This window comes from Sceloporus undulatus, chromosome 3 (genome assembly GCF_019175285.1).
Source record: "Sceloporus undulatus isolate JIND9_A2432 ecotype Alabama chromosome 3, SceUnd_v1.1, whole genome shotgun sequence".
NCBI classification, from domain to species: Eukaryota; Metazoa; Chordata; class Lepidosauria; order Squamata; family Phrynosomatidae; genus Sceloporus; species Sceloporus undulatus.
In genome coordinates, this window is record NC_056524.1 from 90,926,448 (window position 1) to 90,951,809 (window position 25,362).

Genomic DNA, 25,362 nt, shown 5'->3' on the forward strand with positions numbered 1-25,362 from the left:
ACCAAAAAGCTGTGTAGAAATGTTTGGGAGTAAATAAAACAAATATTAACAACAAGTAGTAACACAGTTTTATTACATGGCTTAGGTACAGACTATTTGAAAGACCATATCTTCCTATATGAACCACCTAGAGCCCTAAAATCCTCAAGAGAAGGCTTTCCTCTTGGTTCCACCACCATCCCAGGTGCTCCTGGTGAGGACACAAGAGAGAGCCTTCTCAGTGGCAGCTCCCATCCTCTGGAGCTCCCTTCCACAGGAGGCTAGGCTGGCCCCCTCGCTCCTGGCCTTTTGCTGGCAGGCAAAGACATTTTTATTTTAAAAGCCTTTTAAAACCTTGCAGGCTTGGTTTTATTGGAGGATGAGGAGATTGGTTTTAGATTATTATTTATTTTTAACTTTGTATGGTTTAAATTTTATATTTGTCAATTTTTATATTTTTTTTTTTACAATTTTAATTGTATGATTATAATTGTTTTGATATTTTTTATATATGTTGTTAGCCGCCTTGGGTCCCACTTTGGGAGAAAGGCAGGGGGAATAATTAAGTAAGTAAGTGAACAGATTATTGCAGATCTTGGTGGTGAAGAATCTGCCAATGAAACTTTGCCTCTGTACACTTTCTGCTTTGCGCAGAAGTTCTGACAGGAAGGATGCTTTGCAGCCCAACAAATATAAAAGGCATTTTGGTGATCCAATGCTCTGGATTTCTCCCAACTGCTCGGCAATAGAGACAGCTTAGTAAACCTGCTACTTGAGTGTGACTCAGTAGTTACAGTTCCCATATCGAAATGTCAATTTTTTTTTTTTCTGGACAAATCTCAGGAGCCTGTTTAAGGTTACAAGGGGATGGATAGCAGTTAGATAAGCATGCCAAAAAAAAAAAAAAGCTCTGGGAGTGCAAATGGACTTCCCTCTTTGGAGCTGGAGACACTGTTTCCAGCTGCTTTGCAGCCTCTTAAATCCTTGAAAGCTTCCCTAATCCCCTTGTAGGCAGCAGCCTTGACGTGTGAGCCTCCCTCCCTCTCCTTCTGATTGGTGAGGCTATTGCCTGGCCTAATTCAGCCAACTACTGCATCTCTGAGCTGCGATTTGAAATAGGAGCCAGGCGGACAGTTGTTGCCATGCTTCCTCCCTGACTTGTGCTGGGCTTGCAAAGGACCAAGTGGAGCAACTTGACATTGGCTCAGGCTGCAGCAAGGCAGGAGGGAAAGTGAAAGGACTCCCGAGACAGAAACTTGCCAGCTTGCTGGGAAGGGGGAACATCCTGGATGGGATCTTGTTTTTCTTCTCAAACTCTTCTTTGTGTTGCTGGATGGATAATGGGAGTCTAAACATGAGGCAGGTAAGGCACAAGCTGCAAATATGTTACTATTTGTTCTTCCTAGAAAAAGGAGAAAGGGAAAAAGAGAAAGGAAAAATAAAGAGAATCTGAGAGCTGAGGTGGAAGGCATGAGTTTCATTTCTTTGTTTCCTCTTAGAGCCACCTTTAGAGAGGAGGGAGACTTGTTTCAAACTCTGCTTTCAAGTTGGGATGCTCTCTTGTAGTTGGTGAGAGTCATCTGGGCCAATAGATTCGGAAAAGGGTTTGTCTGTTGATCCTGTTGTGTTTACCTTGGTGGCACCTCCCTTCCCAGTAAGCTTGATGTGTGGCAATACAAAGGAGCGCAACTTGCTGGGGCTTTTGCAGTCTTGTCATCAGTGGCATGGGAAGTTTGTTTTGCTAAACATTCAGAGAAAGTCCATCCAAATGGCGCTGGTTTAATATTTCAACGCCTTTCCCTCTTTTGGTAACATTGCCTTTTTGTAAAACAAAGAAAGTGGCCTCTTTATAAATGAAGAGCATTATGTAGTCACATCCTGGCAGGTTTAGGAACAGACCAAAAGTAACTGATTGTTTTTATTTGTAAAGTTTCTCACAATTGTTCTATAATTAGTATGGACACTTCTTAAAAGACCCTGACAGCTCTCCTCTTCCTCCTCAAAGAATGTTGTCTATACCTTTTTGTGGGGGGAAAGTGCTATTTAATTTTACCAGCATGTCATCAGTTTCCTTTTATTTTTATTTCCTTGAATGTGAATGTGATGGCTGTTTCACAATTTTACCTGGATTACCCTCATAGTAGTATAAAGGTTGTTATTTTAATTTGTTAGTTAACAATTTTCATCTCCCTGGTTTTTTTTAAAAAACTTATTATACCATGTTATCTTTGTTTTTGATTTGCTGGCCTTTGTGATAAAGTTATTCCTCTATTATAGTGTTACCAGAGACTAGTACAACACCAGTATCTTTAAATATATACACATACACACACACACACATATATGCAAGAAAAATAAGATTGTGTGGGAGGAATTGTTTGCTAGTAACCCTTCAGTCATGGAAAAGAATAAAGAAAGGGGGCGTTGCACCTGTATTGGAAATTGAACCTTTTACATTGATAATCTGGAGAACTTTAACTGTGATCTTATTTCATTTATGAGCAATGAAAGGAAAAGCCCTGCTTGTTGCATACTGGTTTACTGTGATGCCTACGTGTGGAGTTGTTCTGCTATTTAAGAAAGCAATTTACCGCTCACGTGCAATCAGACTATTATCCAAGCAATGATCCTGGGATGATGATCCTAGGATATATTGCCACCAGAGGGAGCTGGTGGTAATAAGCTAAAAGATTGTTTTTAAAATGTCATATGCCCCTCTTTCAAAAGGATATGGTAATTTCACCTGCGCAAAAAAATAGAATAGTTCTGGTGAAAAGAAAATAGTTTTGTTTGTTTTTTAAAAAGAGCAAATAACATGTGTGCAGAATGTCTGTTTTTTAGAATACAGTAATAGGTGAATAGGCAAAAGTGTAATAAGGAAAGAGAGAAGGCGAAAGAGAGAAGGGGAAGGTTATTAAAAGGCATGGTGAGAAACTGTGAAATCCCTTAGTGGCGGTGTTAATGAGCACAAAAGGTGCAGAGCAAATTCAGCAAATAACTTTGCATTGTGTCCTCCCTGTCCTACGCAGCTCTCAGGTTATTTATTTATGCCTGATAATGATTTACCCACCTGAGAAAACTACTAGAAGTGTTTGGTGCAGCTTTCTCATGTACACTTGATGTCTCTTAATGTCATAATAAGTTGCTGGTTTTTGATTCCAGCTCTGATGTTTTTAGCTGTTTTGAGTGTGTTTCCATTTACCCGGCCCCATATCTCAAATGGTTGCAATAAGACAGACCTATTTGTGGTCTGAAAAGTTACGCTGGCAAAATAAAATGTCTGATCAGTTCTCTTAATGCACATTGCTGGCACATGTTATAAAGGTTTTGTGTTGCACATGTCTGAGCAGGAGCCTGTTACCTACAGTAAAGAACATGACAGGACAGTTTCAAATGCCAGCTCTTAACAGTGAAGTTAAGGAAACCGATCCAATCAGAGACAGTGTTGCTGAAAGTCAGAGAGCTTAAACTGATTCCTACCTAATGCAATTAAAAGAAGGCTCTGAATCTATGCATATACTTTTAACAGCTTTTTATTTTGCACTGAGGGCTGCCAAATTTACTATTTTTGAAGTCTGAAGTACAGCGAGCAAGTCTCCTTCTATACAAAGGGGCTACTGCTTAGAAAACATTACCTGGGGATCCTAAATGACTTAGAAGTAAGTCTTGAGTGATATTCAAAGTATGCCAGAGTCCTTTGATTATAGCCTTGGGAGTGAGTTATAATAGTCACATGATGTATTTCCACTCTTAGCCTCCAGTTTGGTGAAACACCCATTTGTCTTTGTGTGCTGAACAAAACTGCATCATAAAATTACATCAATGATCCAACATACTTCAGTGGCTACATTAGTTAGTACTTGTCCTAACAGATATGAGACACTGGAATGTTTCTAATGTCTATTAGAAGTTTGCAGAACCAACAGTTACTTTGAAAACTGGGGATTAACATGCATTAAAATGAAAGTGTCAAAAGAGCAGATGACAGAATATATTGAAAGCTACTCCTGAATTTAAATTAAAAATATCTTGAGCAAAATGAGACTGGGACAAAACCAGGCTATCTGTTATCTTCCAGCCCATTTTTCATAACAATAACACAACAGTTTGGATTTATTAACTCTCAGGCATAGTGGTGTCACTGTGAAATGCAATTCTATATTGCACAGATAGATGATCTGGATCACTGCAAAATTCCAATCCTGAAAATCAGCACAGAGACATAGATGTGTGCTTGGCAGCTAGTTGAAACAAGAATTAGCCACATGTAATATGCTGCCAATCACAAGGATAAGATGCAACCTTTTCAAAAAGCAGAGGCAAGCCAGACGGTTCTAAGGGACCTAGCTGGTCCAATTATCTGTAGTCTTGATATCCATGCTACTTGGAAAAGCATTAAATATATTTAAATTATGGTTTGGCAGAACAGGGTGATCCACACTTCACAGTCTCACAGAACTATTATTTATTATAGGAATGGTTATAAAATTCTAAAACAAAACTGGGCAGACAGCTATAAACAAATACTTGTCTGGCCAACATGACAATAAGAACTGCAGTGGCTGTTTTGAACATTTTAGGTCTACCATGTCATGAAATCTGTAATGCGGTTTTTGCCATACTCAGATGACAGGTTGCTCTTTTCTGCGGTTGAAAGTACATGCAGCATGTATAGTATTAAATGATGTTGCAGTCTTAAAGAAACTTACTAGAGAATAAGTCCTATGAACACTATAGGGATTACTTCAAAGCAATATGAAGAGAATTGTACTGTTGATTTACCATCTGGGGTTAGAAAGTTTGTTACAGATTTTTAATTATTGATATCAGAACTATTGGGTGAGATTATTTATGAAAAAGCATAATAATAATAATAATAATAATAATAATAGAAGAAGAAGAAGAAGAAGAAGAAGAAGAAGAAGACAACGATGACGACGACGACATCTTAGACCCCTCCACATTTGCTAAAGATGCTGGCAGGAATGCTTTACTTTAAAACTGGAGAGGGCACTGTGGTATCTTCTAAGGCTTCTCAAAAGTATATGCCTTAAATCATGAAGCATTTCTGTACAAGCCAGAGTTACTTTCTTCAAAATAGGGTATTATTTTTAAAAATGAAGATTTCTAATATAAGTTAGCAGTATTTTATTATTGAACCTCTCCCAACTGAAATCCTCAGTAACTTTGAATTCAAGTTAAAGGGATCCATATATCTGCTTCTAACCCAGATGGGAGTAAATTGGATTGTTTGGGAAAGTGGAGATATTTAAGAAGGGAACAGTTAAAGAAATACTCTAAAAATTTAAAATATAAGTGCTTTAGGACATGATACATTTGAAATCTAGCACAGTTTTGTGCATGTCTGTTAGAATGCAGTCTATTAAGTTCAGTGGGAATTGCTGCTAGTGAAGTGTATATAGGATTGTCACCTAAATGCCACTCATACCAGGACCCAGAGAAATGTTGAGCTTGTGCAAATAGAATACCAAAGTGCTTAACTATCTGGTTAATATCCACAGAGAACAAAATGATCTGTATTAATTCTGATTTATTACAACCATGATTATATACTATAGCAAGCTCCTGTGATTGTAGCTATTTAATTGCATGTTTTATGAAAGAGTGGATAAATATTTGGTGGATGACACATGTGCACAGCCCTACAGTTGTTCGCAATGATTGTATATGCTTTCATTCTTCGTATACTCACTACCGAGACTGTTCTGTTCAGTAATATAATCCTTGCTTTTTAAAAAAGTGGCTTTTCAAAGGAAAAAAGAAAAAGCCTGAAAAATGTGTGACCTCAGCTTTTAGTGAGAATTTTTCCCATCCCTTTGTCCTGTTTTTTTCCTGACTCTGAAAGAAAAATGTACTTTTTGTCTGAGAATGTTGCTGTTGTATTTCATAGATAATAAAGGAGAAGGAAAAAAGTGCATGGAGTCCATAGGCTGAGTGTATCAGTTAATTAGTGGCTGAACATTACCCAGTAGGAAGTCTGGCAAGGTTTTTGTGTGTATGTATGTGTGTGTTGGCTGCTTTCTTTGATCACTTGTGTGGTAAATAGACATGCAGAGTAACTATGGCAACATGTGCTGTAGGTTTGTGGGAACAGGGGAGACTCCATCGCCCAACAAAGGATAGTTTGTTAGAATAGTTGGTTATGATTAAAAAAAGGTGGTAACAATCAGGCTATTTAAAAAAACATAGTTCTGGGAGGAAAATGCACATTTATGTTACCAATTTAAAAGCAAAATATGGCTCTGGAACTACAAAGGATTTGCTATGGCGAAGCAGAAAGAAGTAATAGTTTGGGTGTCTTTTTCAAAAAGGAAGAGGTTGAATGTTGGAGACCTGGACTGAAATCAAATCTAACTAATATGAAAATGGCATAAGCAGAAAAAGCTTCCAAAAATCTTGAAAAGAGAGCTTGTAGGTTTGTACAGTATTTGCAAACCCATAAGTACTTCTGTATGTGTTTTTGAAACTTGTGGTCATTTCAAGTTACCTGCCTCTAGAGGTCAGGCTTGAAATTTGTCACTTGAAATTTGTGAAAGATAAAGATGAAAGGAATCAGTAGGCTTGTGTGGGTGTTGTGTGCCTTCAAATTTCCGACATGGCAGACCCTGTCAAAGGGTTTTCTTGGTAGAATTGACTTAATGCTTGATCTACTGATATGCTCATCTGTGTCTACTCATTTGTGAAGGTGGGCTTATGGTGGCACTATGAATAATGAGTTTCTTTTACTCTATTTTTGCCTTAATATTCTTTCTTGTATGACCTAAAAAGTGTGAAACAGAATTAAACTGTAGCAGCAGCATAATATTACTCATAAAATTTGTAGACAATTTATTTTGACACATATCCTCCACCCTCCCTCTCCCATCCATAGATTCTGTTAGCAAGTACTGGAAAGTTGTCTGTGGGACCCTGTAATTCTAGTCCCTCTTCTCTTGTTACCAAGGAGGATATTTCTGTTTCTAAATTACAAAATCCAGTCTGATCTTTCTTTATAATTATAATAGGAAGCACAGGAACAGTCTTTCCAGATAGGATTATGTCCCAATTCTGATGTGTTACTTGCATGGACTTTCATATGGATTTACCTGACACAGATTATATATCTGATAGGTAGGCTCTGTCTAGAGCACTCCATCAACCCTGACCAGCATAAGCGACTGGTGGCCTAGTTCAGTATTATCTATGGAGGCTGACATTAATTATCCAGTGGAACTTTCCAAACCCCACTAGCTAAGAACTAAGGCCTGGTACAGACCAGCGTTTTATGCCAGCCTGGGGCCGAAAGCAGAGCTTGGTAGAGCAGAGCATCCGCACACTCCCGAGCCCTATTGCGCACCACGGGAGCCATCTTGGGGTGCGCCATAATGATGTCGCTTATGTATGGCACACAAATGGTGCTGTGTACATGGAGCATCATGAGGCTGTGACACAACCTTTATGGTGCTCCTGTAGCACTGGCAAAAGAAGCTCCTTTTTGGGGCTTCTTTTCCTGGTGGGTTGGGGGTGTGGTATCCGGCTGCCGCATCCCCAACCTCACACATCCAGGGGCGGCACAGAGCCACTCCTTTTTGGTTGTCTGTACAGCCCCTTAGGCACTGCTGTTTATCTGTCTATTTAAAGTAGCCATACACACCCCTTTTGGCTGCACAAATGAAGGACTCAGGATGGCTAATAGAAATGGAAAGAATATTTTAGGGCTCAAGGAAAGAGATGGGAGGCGGGCTTCTCAAGTATCCAGAAACCCCTATAAGGAGAATCTTCTTCATGCCTCTTCTCTCTTTCCTAATCTGGGAATATACTTGAGACTTACATGCCCACCCAGCACAATCCTGTCTCACCCGTTTCCTCTCTTCCCCCATGGCTATGTCATGGCTAGCAAGAGGGTGAGTGGGAAAAGACAAGCAATATAGCACAGAAAAGAGGTGAGTCTTGGGATGGGGACTTTCTCCCACTGTGCGATGTTTTTGAAAAATGCACAGACATTCACGCAACAGGGAGACGTTTATGCATTCATTCCCTGTGGGAATCAGTAATATAAACAAGTAGATCCCTAATGGCTAATAGCAAATAAAGACACTTTTGGAGTCTTGCCTCCAAAAGGATATGTATACAATTAAGATTCAGAAGCAAGCCTTGCATTAAAGTGTGGCACACTGGGGCACCTGATAGATATGCAGAGCTTAAGCAAGTCTAACATGTCCTTCCCTTTGTGGCCCTTCATTAATTTCTTAATTATCCAGTATCCATGCTGTCCACTGATTTTGGAGTGTTGTATGCTCACTCTGGAGCTTTCTGGGCAAGGTGAGTATTGTGTGAGGGTTGAAGACAGAGTGACCAGGAAATTCTTGCAACTCTACTTCATCCACAGCTTCTTGTAGCAGCTGGTTTGCAGTGCTTGGTTTGGAGCATCCCATATTTCTAGTGTTTGACACCATGGAGGTTAATATGCTCTACTCACTTACAAGAAGATGGAGGACATACCAACCTGGTTGCTTGCAGCCCATTTTCAAATTGCAGCCCTTTGCCAAATTGGCTATCCAGTAGCTGTCAGAGATGGCATAGGCAGGCAGCTCCTTCACACCCCTCCTCAATGTTTTCTCACTTTGATCATGATCAGCTTCACTTAATAAGTGAGCCTCACTTCATTTTCTGATGTTTTGGATGCCAATTGCCAATATTATGGTCACTGTGAGCAAATACGCATATGTATGTGTGTAACTTTCAACTATAATAAAGTGTGGTCATGTTGATGAGTTGTCCACATGTTGTGATGTGTAGTGGTTTGGGCATTGGACTATGATCCTGGAGACCAGTGTTCATATCCCCACACAGGCATGGAAAAACCCCTGGGTGACCTTGTGACACTCTCAGCCTCAGAGATGGCAATGGCAAAATCCCTTTGAAGAAACGTGCCAAGAAAATCCCATGATATGGTCTTAGGGTCACCATAAGTCATAAATGACGTGAAGAGACACAATAACTACAAAAATGTTGATAAGATTCATATGTGATGTATAGAGAGAGCATGCGCCTTAAGAGGGGAGTGGTGTGGTTGTAGTAAGAGTGAAGGGGCTCAAGAAGGAAAGAGTGTCATTAGAATAAGGGTACACCTTAGGAGAGGGTACAAACAGGAAGTACAAAGAGGTGTGGAAGAGGAAGATGGGTACCATAGATTCCCCGCTGATATCCTTCTGCCCAAGGCTAGTGTTAGGAGATTTTAAAATAGCAATAAGGGAAATAAAAGAAATTCATGAGATAAGGCTTGACAATTAAGAAGTAACTATTAACAAGTTTGTGTTCTGCCTAAATACCAAATGAAAACTTTAATTTCAGTTAACGTAGCCTTGCATTTCTCTGTAAACATATTTTCCATACTCATAAATTAGATTATTCATGAATTTCTGTTTCTCTGAAGGGCCCACACCGCAAAATACAGGATTTTTTTTTTTAAATTAAGCAATGGTAAAGACAAGCTTTCCAACCCTCAACCCTACTGAAGGCCCACAGAAACATGGATTCTGCTTTGGTTGGTGCTGATCTCACAATAACTGGTCAAAGGGATTGCCCTGAAGATAAGAATGATCTCTTTAAAAATTCCAGGGTACTTCAGCTGCAGCTTACTTGTTAACTGTCATAGGTCATGCAAAGGCCAAACCATTTCTGGATGGAATGTGAATCATGCTCATTAGAAAATTCAGGCCTTTACAAAATCACTTGTTCTGGGATCTGTGTGTGTGTGTGAGAGAGAAAAATGGGAAGAGAGGGAGAATAAAGGGATTCCTGACCTTGCCCTGGGCTGTTGATTATCCTTCAGTTTTGATTCTACCTTTACTTCTCACCTTGACCATGTAAACAAACTAGAAGTGCAAGGAGTAATTAACCCTTGATATTTCTTATATATCCAGCCTCTCTTCATTTGTATCCTGATTTCTGTTTGCTAATGCCCAAACTTACATAACAATTATTTCAATTAATTACTTGCCTTAAATCATGATGCTGTTAAAAAAAACAAACAGCAGAAAATGGCAATCAGTGCAAGTTGAATGCATATCAGAATGAGGCCTGAGCACTTCAGTAGTTTCTCTTTCAGATCTGTATTTGTAGAAGAGCTTGTGTTTCTTACACTTCTGCTGAATAAGCCTGAAGAAGCAGTTCAGCTAAGGATTCTTTGACAATTAAACAGGGTGAAACTGGACTGTAGTTGCATTTTGCCTGATTAATCCAATATGGTGATAAGATACTGAAGGAGAGTGACAACAGTATACATCAGTAACAAGGGACACTAATGTGTGCAGACATCATCTACATTGTAAAATTCTAACTGAAAAAAAGAGGCTTATTACGTTAGATAGGTCAATGTGATTTGACCTAGTTTTGCTTAGCTGCTTAGAAATTATGTCAGTATTACTTATGTCACTCTCTTGGATGAACAATTTAACATCCTTTTTGCATTGCAGTCTTCTCCTAATACTTTATATGTTTATATATTCTATTGTGTGATCCTCCAGGCTAAATTTTGCAATTGGAGTATAGGACAAGAAAAGCCCACAAGCTTTCATTTTGAGTCATCTCTTCACTTTAGGGGAAAATAATCTATCTATTACTCCTTTTATTAAAAAATAACCCCAAGGCTGTATCTTTTCTCTTGATTCCATCATAGGATCCCCATTAATATTAAACAGTGGGTACAAGTGGCAAATAGTTTAAATTATGTTCTTATTTGCCTAGTTTTTAAATTGAGTCCTCTAAATTGCCAAGAAATTTAATTGCTGCATCATTTATTTATTCCATTTCTTAGTTAGCAAGATGGGTTTTCTTTCAAAGCTCCTGATCATCAGGAGTATAGCACATTGGCACTGGTGCAATAGAATAAGATATAATGTGTATACACATGCATAAGTCTAGAAATTTGAGTCAAAAAAATGACTCCAGAAACCTGAGTCAACTTATCCACAAGTCATTTTAAGTATTATACTGTATTTTAATTCTTATAAAAAAAGGAACTATCCCCTGGTGAAAGGCAAGAGGGTCATCTGTTCTGGAAGCACTCACACCCCCTTTATATTCTCTCATTCATGAAACCTTTCATATGAGCACAAACAGTTATGCCTGCTGGAATTTGGTAAGTTTTGTGGCACTGTTTTCCTTTGCTTCATCCTTTGCATGCTTTGTTACCTATCCCTAAGTTTTACTCTCAGTTTATCCACGAGTCATATCTAAATCCATAATTTTGACTCCAAAACCTGCCCTCAACTTATACATGAGGTCCACTTATAGCCGAGTATATACAGTAATACAGCAATAATCTTGTCTGTATATGCAACAATAATCTTGCCTGTCAAATGGATCCAAAATTGGAGTCTAAAAGGAAGCATGTACAAATGTCCTGGAGATACTGAAGTCAAACTAAGCCCTTCTGTGCCTTTTTATACATCAAGTATCCAGTTTTGTTTCTAGTTGTGGGGAGATAAGAGGTATGCTAAATTGAGCAGATTCCATCTAGTCAGTTAGTTTTTACAGCAAAACAGATCAGAGTTAGCAAGTTTTCAATTACATCAGCTCAAAGTTAGTCAGGTTGAATCGTGTCAAGGTAAATGATAAGAAGGTAAGTCACTGGCCATGTCAAATTAAGTCTCTGGCATAGTCACATAACATTCCAGTGAGCAGCAACTAGAAAACTGGGTTTCTCCCAATGATCTCTTCTAGCTGAATACTGAAGCAAAAGTAGGCAACATTTTGCCTTCCAGATATTTTAGATTTCAGTTCCTCAAGGCTCCAGAGCATATAATCAACAAGTTACTGAAGTAATTGTTCTCCAAAGCTTCTGGAGCATCCATGATTCCAACTTTCCCTCCTTTTAAATGTTTTCTGAGATCTAATGTGGTGTAGTGAATTGCACATTAGTCTACAACTCTAGAAAACAAAGTTCAATTCCCCACTCAGCCAGGGAAATCTGCTGGGTGACCTTAGACAAGTCCAGCTCCTCCAGTGCAACTCTGGTCAACATCTGCCAAACTTTGACCATAGAACTGAGCTGGAGGAGCTACAAATGCCTAACAGAGTATTGTCTCGAGGAATATCTAGGTCCTTCACAGTGCAACTTTTGATTAAAATTGACCATACAATTGCACTGGAGGACCTAGATATTCCCAGAGGGAACATATTAATAAAATATGTGAATAACCAAACCACAAAAGTGAATTCACAAATATGGAGGGATGAGTGTATAGATACCAATTAAAATTTTACATTTGAAATGCTTAGGTGTAATCTTCCCTAGTAAACTTTAAGAAACTTTAAGAAAAAAAACTGTTTCTCCCAATTTTAAATTGTTAATACTCTAGATACAGCATAAACTACAATAATGACAGAAATTGAAGATTATCTTGGTGTGGTAGATATGGGAGATGGTTTTATATATGTCAGTTGAAGGGGGTTAGGAGGTATGTCTGCTGTGGAGATAGGTCCATTGGCAATATGAAAGGAGACAGCCTACTGATGTATAACTTAATTGATGTATAAATTGTGATGTATTTCAACTGTTTCAGACCCCATAACAATGGCCACCAAATAAACACAGCCATTGTTTCCAGGACACAGATTCAACAGAGATCAAGCAAGGGGAAGAGAAATATTATCACTAAAATGAAATGATACTAATGCTTACCATAACTAGTATAATTAAAGCATTTGAGTGCTTTGATTATAATTCCTGATTTTTTTTAAAAAAAAGAGCTTAGTGAAAATGGGAGAAAACAGTTTCTGAAAAAGGTATGTGAGACTGGATATGGCATAGGATCAGTCAGAAGGTGAAAGGAATGGAGGAAGGGAAAGAAATCTGGCATATTTCAAGAAAGGAATGGATCAAACCTGTGAATAGGCAAGTACAGTCAAAACAAAAAGAACTGGAAACTTGCAGTATTTTGAGGCAGTCTGGTTGAACCCTGATAAGTTTATCGCACCAGTACCTGTAACGTTCCCATATAGTCCTGGAAACATTCCTTGGAGAAATGATATGGGAACGGGTGTTACTGCATTCGATAATTTATAATGTGATGGTAATGGTATGAGAACACATTTTATCACATTGCATGTACTGTTTTATTGGTACTATAGCCGAGATAGTTCCCAAGCAGTCCTTATTTTGCACACATGTACTGTTCTAGCGAGGATATTAGTACCGCAGAAGTAAGTGGCATGTCATCACTCTATGATCTTTTCACTTCATGGGTTGGACACCCTGCCTGGCTCACCGGAGCCACCCATAAAGAGAGATAGACAGAGCCAAAGGGAAGGAGTCGTGGAGGAGGAGGAGGAGGAGGAGGAGGAGGAGAGCTGGCCAGAGGACAGCTCTTTTTTGGGGGGGAAGCTCACCCACCCCACTTTTGGAAGGGGCTGGTCCAAGACGCCGAGGTCACAGGGAGAGAAGGGCTGCAACTTGGAAAGTTTGGAAAGCAGGAGGCCTCAAGGAAACACGCACACAGGCAGAGGCATCCCTGCCTGCTACACACACACACACACACACACACACGCATGCACGCATACGGGGCATCCCTGCCTGACACACACACACACGCACAGAGGCATCCCTGCCTGACATACACACACACACAGGTATGCCTGCCTGCCTGCCACACATACACATACCTGCTTGCCCCAAGGGCTGCTCCCTTTCCCTGGCTTCTCTCTTGTCTATTAAGTGCTCAGTATATGAGGGGGTTAAAAAATCTCCATCCAAAAACTGGCTATGGAGATGTTTACATCGTGATCATTCTTTTTCTCAGAAAAAAAAATATTACATGAATAAAAATATAATTAAATTTTAACACTACGACACCCTCCTCACTTCATACCCGGAAGAACAGTAGAGATTGTAGATGTTCTAGGATGGGAGGGGAGGAAATTGTCCTAGCCAATCAGAACACAAGGACGGGTTGAGAATGGGTGGGCTCATTGCAGTGACATCACCTGGAACGGTCTGGAAGCGTTCTCGCTGGCTGAGAACTCTTTTTAACAGTTTTCACTCTGGAACGGGCAAGGGACACTATGAGCACTAAATGGGAAGTAAAAGGGAACCCATCTGTGCAATAAAGTATGTTCCGTTCCATTCTACTTTACTACCCAGAACATTGCCAGCACGCTGTGCGATAAGCTTATGAGTTTTGAATATATTGTAGTATCATTCAGTGAATGCCTGAATGTTTCTTTTAAAAATGCACTCATTTAAAATGTGTCCCAGTAGATTAACTAGCCACAAGTAAAATAAATACATTGTTTTTGTATGTGAGAGTGTCTGTTTATAAGGAAATTATGATATTTCAACACACCAGACATTTAATCAATCAGTCTTTCAACAGTTTTGTGTTACTGATTTTTTTATGGGGAGGTGGGTTATAAAGTTGGTAATGGCCTCAAACTAACATGGACAATTACTTAAATAATATTTGTGTTAACACTGGGAATAAGCAATTTAATATTGTTGTTTTTGCCAAGTGCTTGAGAATTACTGATTAATGCTCAGAAGAAAGATTTATTTTGGCTAGTTGGTAATGGATAACTCCCTTTGCTAATGATGTGGATGAACTCTCATGTCAATAACAAATTGCAGATTTTAAGTCCAGTGCTTATTGGCCACACATTTTACCCCACTTGTCAGTTCTTTTGTAAATCAGCTATTGGCAAAAACGTAAGTCAGAATAGTTGGAAAAGCCTGGGAGATTATTTCAAAATAGATAACAATTTTAAAAAGTCAATGAATAGTTGTTCTTATAAGAAGAGTCAATATGTAGAGAGAACTTGTAGCACCTTTGATACTAACTGAAAGAAAGAAAGTGGCAGCGTGAGCTTTCGTAGACTTCAGTCTATTTCTATCATGATTGAACAAAGACAATGGTTTCTTGACTCACTACACATGTTTCAACACTATCTGACCCCATCCTCATGGGGGTGCCCTACATTCATCGATGTCCCTCACCACAGACTAGTCTCTTTGCAAAACTGGATCTGGCACTTCATCTCCATGCACAAAGACCAGTTTCCTATGCTTTTGTGTACTAATGACCATCCTTAAAGCTGGACCTGCAACTTCATTTCCATACACAAAGGATTTGTAATTTGAATTGACATCCTCGCATACCAATGGCATATACCGTATATGTCTGTGCCTGGCTTCCACTACACCAAATGCATCTGAAGAAGTAGACTGAAGTCTATGAAAGCTCATGCTGCCAATTTTTTTCTTCTAGTTAGTTTCAAAGGTGCTACAAGATCTCTCTACATATTGAGGCTAACATAGCTATATCTTTGAATTCTACCTGAAGACCTTCTTATTCCGCCAGGCTTCCCCCCCCCCCTCCCCCCGAGCCTTGTCTGTTATTCTTTTCCCCTTGGCAATGTTTACGATGTATTCCACTCTACACAGCCATTTGCTTGGGGTGCTGTTGGATTTTTATTGTTGTTGACTGTTAATTGTTCTTAACTGTTGTAATTCTGCTGGGGGGGTTTTGGGGCTTGTGTTGTTTTAACTGTTTTATCTTTTATTGTTCACCGCTGTGATCCTTGGAATAGCGGTATATAAATAAATTATTATTATTATTATTATTATTATTATTGCCATTATAAGAAGAGTGTCCAGCATCATCCTGAGAAAAAGTGGTCTTTGTTTTTTCTGACACCATAGGTTGCCAAGGTGTACTGTAATCATTAAAACAAAATTATTTATTGTTGACGTGGGGTGAATCTACATTGTAGAAATAATGCAATTTGACACAACTTCCTATGGACTCCTGGGATATACAGTTGTACAAAGTCTTTAGGCTTTTCTGCCAACGTGTGCTGGTGCCCCAGAAAACTACAAATCCTATGAGTCTATAGAATGGAGCCGTGGAAGTTAAACATTTGTATTGTGTAGATGTACCCACTCGCAGATACTGCCACACAACAATCTTCCCTTTCAACCACTACTACATGTAAACAAGCACAATACCTCCCATCATTCCTCAGCAACCAGAGTTATACACTCTGATTCTCTCATAATACAATATTAACCAATATAACAAATTAACACAATACATACATGCACTTATGACAGATTTGGTTAGATTCTGACCATATAATAGCAAAGGTGTTGATCATACACCTATCTATGATCTGAAATAATATGATGCAGCCATCTTGTTGAAGCTAATCTGATTTGGTTGGGAAACACCTGGGATCTCTGATGCCTACTTTGAGCACCTTTGGGGAGGGGACAGGATACGAATTGTATTCCTGAGATGGTCCTTTGCACCATGGCTGAGAAAATACTATGTTGGTATTCTGTTATGTAGCAAGCTGTGTATTTTGCTTAGCTTAACAAAATGGGTTACACTAATTGCAGTTAATGTTGATCAAACATATAAGGTCGGTAGATATATTTGAGGTCATCACTAATGTTTACTTCAATATAAACAATTCATCGGTTGAGCAATTCATCTGTTGTGCCACCCCTGAAAGCATCCCCATACAACATGCCAGGAAAAATGTAAATCCGCTCCAGAGGGAATCCCAGCACTAAAAATAATCTTATTAGTGACAAGACAATGTGTCAGCTACGATTTTTATATCTTAAAAAGAAAAACCCACGAGAGAAGGTAATTAGGAATGGTTAAAACTTTGATTTGAACTTATGTTAGCAGTTTGTTTTTCTGACAGTGACAGTAGACCAGTTAACCTTACTATTAGAAAGTCTGGGGTAATTTACATAGAATTTTAATTGTGCTACACAATTGTGGCCTCTTTTATCCAAGACAGATGCATTTAGGAATCCCCGCAAAAGGATAGATCTAGACAGGGTGACCAAGCATTCTCCTTTTCCAGGACATGACCTACATTTCAGCCTTCTGTCCAGGAAGAAGTCCTCTGGAGCATCACTAAGATGCCCATTGAGCACAGGGTGACCAGATGTCCTCTTTTTTCAGGACATGTGCTACATTAACATTTTAAAAAAAAATCCTACATTTTCCTTGAATGTCCTACGTTTTGTGGTACCTCACCCTCCTTTGAGGTTATGGCATTTGGTCACCCTGGATATGAGCATTGATAAGCTAGAGAAAGTCATAAAGCAGCTGCATATTTTATTTTATTTTCTGCTTTTTCCCCGGGGCTGGAAAGCAGCTCACTATATATTAAAAGGCAGTAAGTTATACTTTAAAACACAGTTAAATAAATTTTTATTTGTTATCAAAATTATGACCTACAGAGCTATATATGAGGAATACAGACTATCTGTATAGCACTGTGATTCTACTTTAACTTTTATGGCTATGGAATCTGCTATGGAATTCTGGGATTAGCAATTTATGCAGTTATTTAGAATTTTCAGACAGAAAGCTCTGGTGTTTTATCAAAGCATAACGCCAGGATTCCGTAGGATATTACCATGACTGTTAAAGTGGAATTTTATTGCTATAAGTTGGAAAGAGTCCCTGAGGAACCATATTTTTGCATATGAACCTGTTAAAGTTTTGAGATCTTTGAAGGAAGCCCTTCTTGCCATCCCAATAGTTTTACTGACACATCTGGGAGGTGTGTGAGAAATGCGTTCTCAGCAGCTGCCTGAGTGACTCTATTGCCTATGGCTGCCATTGCCTTCCTCTGAGGCTGAGAGTGTGTGACCTGCCCCAGCTCACCCAGTGGGTTTTCCATGGCTGAATGGGGATTAAAACCCTGAGTCTCCAGAGTCTTAACCCAATGCTCAAATCACTATATCATTCTGCCTCTCATAGGTGCTATTATCTCTTTAATTAATCAGTTTTATGGTTGTTTTAACATAATTATATTTTAATACTGCAGTTTCTTCAAATGTGTTTTAAATATTGTAGCACTGGAGCTTTGGTTTGTATCTGTTTTTGGATCTTGTTTTAAATTGTCTTGAGTCCCAGTTATGGAATGATATGAATCAAATAGATTAACAATTATAGAAATAGCTCATGGGTGGGCTGAGGCTATGCAATTAGAATGTTTAAAGATAGGCTAGGAAACAACACACATTTTCTGTAGTCACCTGCTACAAGCAAGTTATAATAATGTATGGAAGTGGTAGTGGGATAGTAACTCTTAAATCTTCCTCAAATTTTTGACACCAGAGCAGGTGGTATAATGAAAAATGACATTCTTGTTTGGTCGATGTTCATATTGTATTAACACTGTCTAGTGACATTATCCACCAGATAGAAGTGGATAGATAGAACTACCCTTTTGACCTACATTATTTTTATGTTCTGTGATTTCATACCCGTTCTAAGAACAAAAACAGCATGGTCATATCTGAATAAGAAACAAAGCAAGTGTGCCATACCTTGTTTGGAATTAATCAATAATGATAAAATATCACTTGTTAAAATAACTTTAATCAGTGTTTTATACTAAACCTTATACAGTAAAAAAATGTATGAAAATAAATCTTGATACCTGGCCAGATTGATTATTTCATAGCTTTCTTAAATATAAACCCATTTCTTCAGATGCATTACCGAGTAATATTAAGGCCTCGGGCATAAAGTATATTTATACCTTTGTGGGACTGCGATAGAATGTAATAGAATCCAGAAAGATACAAATTGTGACTCTTGTCCTAAATTTTCAAATGATTCAGGTCTTTCAGATATCTATAGTAGTCTGTTAGTGCTGATGTGTGAAAGTAATAAATCTGCTTACCAAAAGTCAGTTTTTCAGGGTTCCAAACTTTGTGAGATTTATTTTGTTATATGTGGAGAGTATACATGTAGTGTGCCATGAAGCCATTGTCTTTGTACATTACTCTGCAAATGGGTTGGAACTTATGAATATAATTCAATTCAGCAATTTCTCTTTCTAGTCTTCATTTATAATTTCCTTGTCAAGGACTGCAACCTGTAAACACTTTACTATGTTACAGTGCCTTGTATTATAAGGCAAGATTAATACCCAGGAACCATTTATTACAAAACAGATTAAAAACACAAAGTGAGAGAATGCCCCTATTGGTCACCTACAGTCCCCATCTGAGATCATTCAAATGCATCATCAACAAGTTACAAACGGTTCTAGTGAATAATACAGCTCTCTCACATGCTCTTGAGGCAGGTCTTTATTGGCCTACCGACATCCGCCAAATTTTAAACAACTACTCACTTACAATAGGATACATAACATGGATTGTAATACAGGGAAATACTCTGCCAGATACGCAGATGCCAATTCTGTGCCCACATCTACTCTGGGAGCAATATCACAGGGGCGAATAGCATCACTCACAACATCACAGATACATTTATTTGCTCTTCCTCCAATGTGTTATGTGCCATCGTATGCCGACAATGCCCCTCTACATTTTACATTAGACAAACAGGACAGTCTCTATAGAAGAGGACTAATGGACAGAAATCTGACATTAGAAATTACAGTACCCCAAAACCAGTTGCTGAACATTTCAGCCTTCTTGGACACACAGTAAGGGATTTACAGGTTGCAATCCTTAAACAGGGAGGATGGAGGTGGCAGTGAGTCCTGGCACATAAACTGCTCCAGTGGCTCACAGGAAGCAATGCCCTTGAACCACTCCTCCTCGGCTGGCTGGTCTGAAATGCCATTTGTTCAGCAGCGGAGCCACCGACGCCTCTTCTCTTTGGCCTCTGAGAGGGCTCAGTCAGAACCAGGTGATAGTGGCAGTCCTGAGCAAGAGGCACTGCTGGCCTCCTCTGCCACTGGGGGCTGCCTCAGATGCTGGCTCTCCTTTGTTTGTTGCATACCTGATCGAGACTGCAGCATCAACTTGTCCCAAGAACCAGGGCGGTGATGGAATGGGTGAGGGAAGAAGAAGAAGAAAAGGTTCAGAATGGGCCCTGCCAAAGCCTGTAATCAGCAAGCTGCCCTGCCTCTTCTTCCTCCTCTTCAGGCTCCAAGGACCTGCCTTGCCTTTCTGTTCTCTACCAGGATAGAAAAAGTTTGGGATGTGAAGGAGGAGGAGCAGATCAGGGCCTGCAATTCTCCCTTTCTCCCTTGAGCACCTCTTGCATCCCTTTTGGGGGTCTTATTCCACAGTTTGAGAATCAGTGGCATCACTTGGAGGTGTGGGGGGTGCAGACTGCACCAGGTGACACCCTAAGAGGGGGTTGACAGCATTGCTCCTCAAACACCCACATTTTGGCAGAAACAGGCTGTGGCATTCATCTGCTTCCCTTTAAAATGTTTTAGGAGATGGTAGGAATGGGAGGGAAGCTCAGTGGGAGGAGAAGGGGATGGGCCCAGATTTTTTAAAATTAAGATTTCAAATTTCAAAATTTTAGATTGAAATTTTTGAAATTTTTATTGTTTTAAAACTTTCTTTAACAACATCACATTTTAACCAAATCATCACTGTGTATATGTAAATAAATGATATATTGAAATTATGATTTACAAGTAACATTAGTACAAAAAAGCATTACTAAGGATTCTATATGGTGTGAAATGGGAGGAGGTCAGTGGAGGGGGGAATGACATCATGAGTTACCGGACTGGGTGACACCATCCCCAATGACGCCACTGTTGAGAATCACTGTACTAGAGGATTTGCATCATGGTGGGGCAAAGCAAAGCTTTATGTTAGGAAAGCTAGATGTCACCTGGCACCTACACTAGCTTTGTGGAAACCCATTAATCGTTTATTATTAACTGTTAAAAAAATCTTAAAAATTTTATTCGGTCATTGACCAGCAATGTTATTAACTGTTATTATTTTGTGACTTGAGAATTCAGTTCTGGAAAAAAATCTGTTCCAGTTTTGTGGAACTGGTGTCTAGCATCACACATTCAGCTTGTAAATGCAAGTGCTACTCAAATGTTCAGCATTATTAAGGATTAATTTGCTTAACCATGGAAAAATATCTATTTATTCTAGAACATTTCTATGCTACTTTTCATTTTTAAAATCTCAAAGTGCTTTACAATGCCCTTTTCAAATGCCCTTTAAGTAATGAAAGTGGTTTACCATAAGAGCAAATGAACAATAATGGCCAACCACTTCTTTCTTCCTCAGTTTCTAGTCAGCAGGCCAGCATCAGAGGTCAGCCTATTAAGGCACCTGCAGTGGAATCTGACAAGACATTTGCAAGGATATACTGTGTGATGCTGGTAACTCTCCATAAAAATCTCTTGATACCTATGTAATGGATTGTAACAAAAATGAATTATTTTACCTAAGAGAGAACAAGAAGCCAAATGCATTTAAAACAAGTCTGGTTCCTTTCAGTTATTTAAAAAAAAAAACAATTGCAAAAGAAAACATTTTGGGATGGAAAAAGATGCTCAGATCTTCCCAGTGCAGTGCAGAACTAAAAAGCAAGGAGAATAGAATGGTATCACAGAATGGGACCAAAAGATATATAACCATAACCTCCCAGAAATAATTGGACTTGAACTCCTGCAGTGTTTTCTCTCTGACTGTGCTGCTTGTGCAGGGTGAGAGTTGCAGTCCAACACCATGTGGAGGTTCTTACATTCCCAAACTGAGTGTATAACTTGCCTGACATAGTTCTAGGATATTGCCTCAGGTAACATTTCTACGCAATATTATTTTATTTTCACTATGTAATTAAAAAAATCTACATGAAGGGTTATATTTTGTTAATTTGTTCATTTGACATGGATTTGAAAGAGTTAGAGGTTTCCAGTAATGACACACTGAGCGCTGTGTTGCTAAAACTATTTTTAGGGGAAAGCTCTTTGAGGTTTTTAGAAATGCATTATGCCAGCTCATTCCATCTGTGCAACTAATGCAAGATTTCCCACAATTAACAGCAAGCAGTTTTTGGCATGATGAAGAGCAAGCATTGCATTAAAAAAATGGGGATTAATAACCCAATGAATGTGTGTTTGGATAGGGGAGGCTTGGATGTGGAGGAGGAAGCATCCACAGATTTATCTCTGGAACTATCAGTCAGGATAGTGTTTTAAAAACAACCATCCACAGACCTATTTGAAGTCACAGAGATTAGAACAAAAGAACAGTTGATCAGTTCTTTCAACCCTTCCCCCAACAAGAGTGGAAAGGGAAAGAGAAATGAGACATGATGACAATTGGCTGATAGAGGAGGCTGAGGCTGAAAAATGACCTTTCACAACCAGCCAAATAGAAGCAATTGATGTGTGCCTAATTAGAGTGATATTCCACTATTGGGATCCCGATATAGGAGGACCAAGACTGCAGAACAAAATTTCTGTTTTGAAGCAATGAGAAATGGCATGTAAAAGTGATACATGTGGTTCTATCAGATTTCATTTAGAAAGTATAATTTAAAATTATAAAGGGATAGCTAACAAGTATTTAACCATGTCAAGATTGTCTGGGCACTGATATGAGGATATGTTTAGGGAAGGAAAACCCTAAATTTTGTCCATTTTGGTGAAATGTCCATGAATTCAGTAATATATGCTGTTTCCATGTATTGTGTTCATACAACCAACAGGTTTTTAAACAAGTTTTCTGTCTTATTTTTCAAGTGTAAAAAGGAACCATGTTTTTGTTTTGTTTTTAAAGCTGACCTTATCAAAGAATTACTGCCTCCAGCACTAATCCTGTTCAGCACTTAACTTTTTTCATTGGCTATGCAATTGCCTAATACAAGTTAGCACTTGGTGCCTGTGTTGTTCGATAACCAAGATTCCTTATGTAACTCATCTATGTTAATGAAAGGTTTGCTGCCCATCCTTAAAGTCTTTCTTCAGCATTTTATGTCAAGTGGGTGATACAGCTGCTCCATAATAGCATTATGCCCTTAAGCTTGAAGCACTCACAACCATTCTGTGTAACATTTTGCTGACAGAACAATTTGGTAGATGTACTTCATATTATCTGAAAACATAGTCATACACAGACTTGTGTTCTGCTTATTTGGAGTTCTGTTAGAATAGTGGAAGCTTTTCCCACCATGTTGGGAACGAATGATGGCAGGAAAGGCTTTTAAGACTAGCATGGCCTCTTGTGCCCTTAGAGGAAGATAGAGGAGTCACTGTTGTCCCACACCAAACTATCTTATCAGCATCTGCAGCAATACCTTTTAATGCAGCAGTTTTGCACTGCTCTGTCACATGTCATATTTGCCTAATCAGAGGAAAACAGTTGCTGCCAGGGAAAACAAGGAACTGCCAATTAAGTATAAAGTTTTGTTTGCTGAAGGTAGCAAATTTGTATGAAAAAATGTTAGGTAACGGTTCCTGCTTCCCCTTGCTCCTCTCCCTAACATAAAGGGACAATATTCTCATCCCCAGTGTGTCTTCTGTTGCTGTGGTACAGACGTTTTTTGAAGGTTGGGAGAGGGTTGGGAACTACAGTTCCCAGAATCTCCCACTCAGCATAGCCATTGCCATGATTTTTTGAGATGTAAACCCAGACACTGATGTTTCCAGTGTTCTGCTGTAGTGCCTTCAGGAGTTTTCTTCTTGGTAAAAGGGACCTCTTAAAAAGTCAGAGGCCGCAGGAGGACCCCCATCCAACAGAAGCTTCCTTAGAAGGGAAACCTACATTGAGCCACAAATTTCTTGGGTAGCCCCAGACTATGCAAGAACAACTTTACAACATCTAAAGAGGTATCCTATCTTTAGCAACTAGGGAAGACATTGCATAAAAATGTTAAAATAACAAATTTTATCAAGTGTTTTGAGTGGCTTTAAAGGACTAGTGACAATTCTTCTTGTCCCTTCTGGCCTGCCAACATTTCCTCGTGGGGTCAACCTCATATAGAGCTTTAAAGGATCCTGGCACAGCAAGGTCAACAGCCATACTTCCCCAGCGGGCAGTCCAAATTTGTGTAGGGCTTCCATTAGGGGAAGTGATTTAAAGATCATTCCCTCAGGGCAAGCTGTCACAGCTGTTTCTCTTGAAGATGTACACAAAGATCCTGAAGAACTATGAAATGGAGCTGTGTTGTCTATCAGAGGGCATGGTTTTGCCCTCAACTTGCAATTTTCCACAAGGCACATAGAGTGCTTTCAGACTGTTTGTGTGGCTTGGAGACTTTGTAGCCTAGTTTTACTTTTACCCACCCCCTGCATTAATGAAACACATATTGATCCTTTTATGTGTCTACAAACTGGAGCACTTAATGCTCTTATCCTGATAGGAAAATGTTCCAGAGTAAAAGAAACTGAGTGGACCCACATTTCTTAAGAATTAAAATGAAGTGGGCTGGTAGGAAAGTGCTAGGGTTACAACTTGTTCAGTTGTTCTATAAGTGAAAGTGATGGACTTCAAAATGTTTCTATCTGTACCATTGCATTTTAATATGAAGTCTAAATAACTTGCTGACACTGATGCTTTGCACAAAGAACTAGCAAAACAATTGTGTGGAGAACTGTCTGCCAGTTAAGCTGAATTTCCAATAGAGGAATTGAGCCTTGGCCTGTCTTTGTTATTTATGTGTACGCAATTATTTTGTAATGGTAAAGTAGACATCAAAACATGATACAATTTATTTTTCTTGTTATTCCAGTGGGATTTCTTTGAGATAATTCTGTAGTTTTTCTGTAATTTTCTTCTCTAACGTCTTTTATTCCCATTGAATTAATACAGGGCTTGTTGAAAGATAGTTATCATTTATAACAGCAACTATAGAAACACCAACTTTTCATTATTTCATGAACATTCAGTTGATAGCATTGACAAGATCAGAGTGCCCTTATTTAGATTATTAGGGCCCCATTTGCCTGGATCCCAGCTGCTATGGTGTTGTTTTACAGACTACAGAATATATATGCTTGTTTAATGCGCATTCATTTTCTTCCTCTCTTTCCCCACATGTGCATACATACACATGCCTATATGTATTTATACATTAGTAAATACACTAGCAAAAGTGACCAGCTTCACCTGGATTCTAAGATTATTTTCCCACTTTATCCTTAGTGCTTTTTCTCTTTTTTCCCCACTCACTCATTTCCCCCCTTCTTTCTTTGATTTCCTAAGTGGTAAAATTCAAAGAGCTGTGTTAGTGTGTAGAATCAATACAATCATAGGTCTTTCTCAAGTGGTATTTGGCCCTATTCATGCTCCTGAGAATACTCTGGGCCTCTTTTTCTGTAATGGAAAGGTGAGTGTGTCTAGGAGTGGACGAACTGTCTTAAGTTCTAATGTTATGGACAGATCACCCCTTGTTGGGGTTTAGATTTGCTTTGACTCAGAATCTCTGTGGCATTAAAATGGTCCACCCCTGGAGGCTTAGGGATCTGGATGGAATCTGTCAAAGTTGAATGGGGTCAGGATAGTAGACACAATCACTCCCAAGCATTTCCTCTCATGAAATGGCGCCAAATCAGGCCCTTGATTTTCCAAGTGATAAAACCAGTGAGAAGGCAATTAGAGAGAAG

At 39.0% G+C, this 25,362-nt stretch overlaps 2 protein-coding genes across 3 annotated transcripts in view; one reads left to right on the forward strand and one right to left on the reverse strand.

Moving 5' to 3' along the window:
* Positions 1-25,362, reverse strand: part of LOC121925521 (protein WWC3-like) — a 529,629-nt gene that overhangs the window by 105,249 nt on the left and 399,018 nt on the right. The gene's annotated exons all lie outside the window — the stretch shown is intronic.
* The window catches only part of MID1 (midline 1), a 134,702-nt gene continuing 110,226 nt past the window's right edge, over positions 887-25,362 (forward strand). The window contains exon 1 of the mRNA XM_042457764.1: positions 887-1,342. The gene's annotated coding sequence lies outside the window, so the exon portion shown is untranslated. The remainder of the gene's footprint in view (positions 1,343-25,362) is intronic.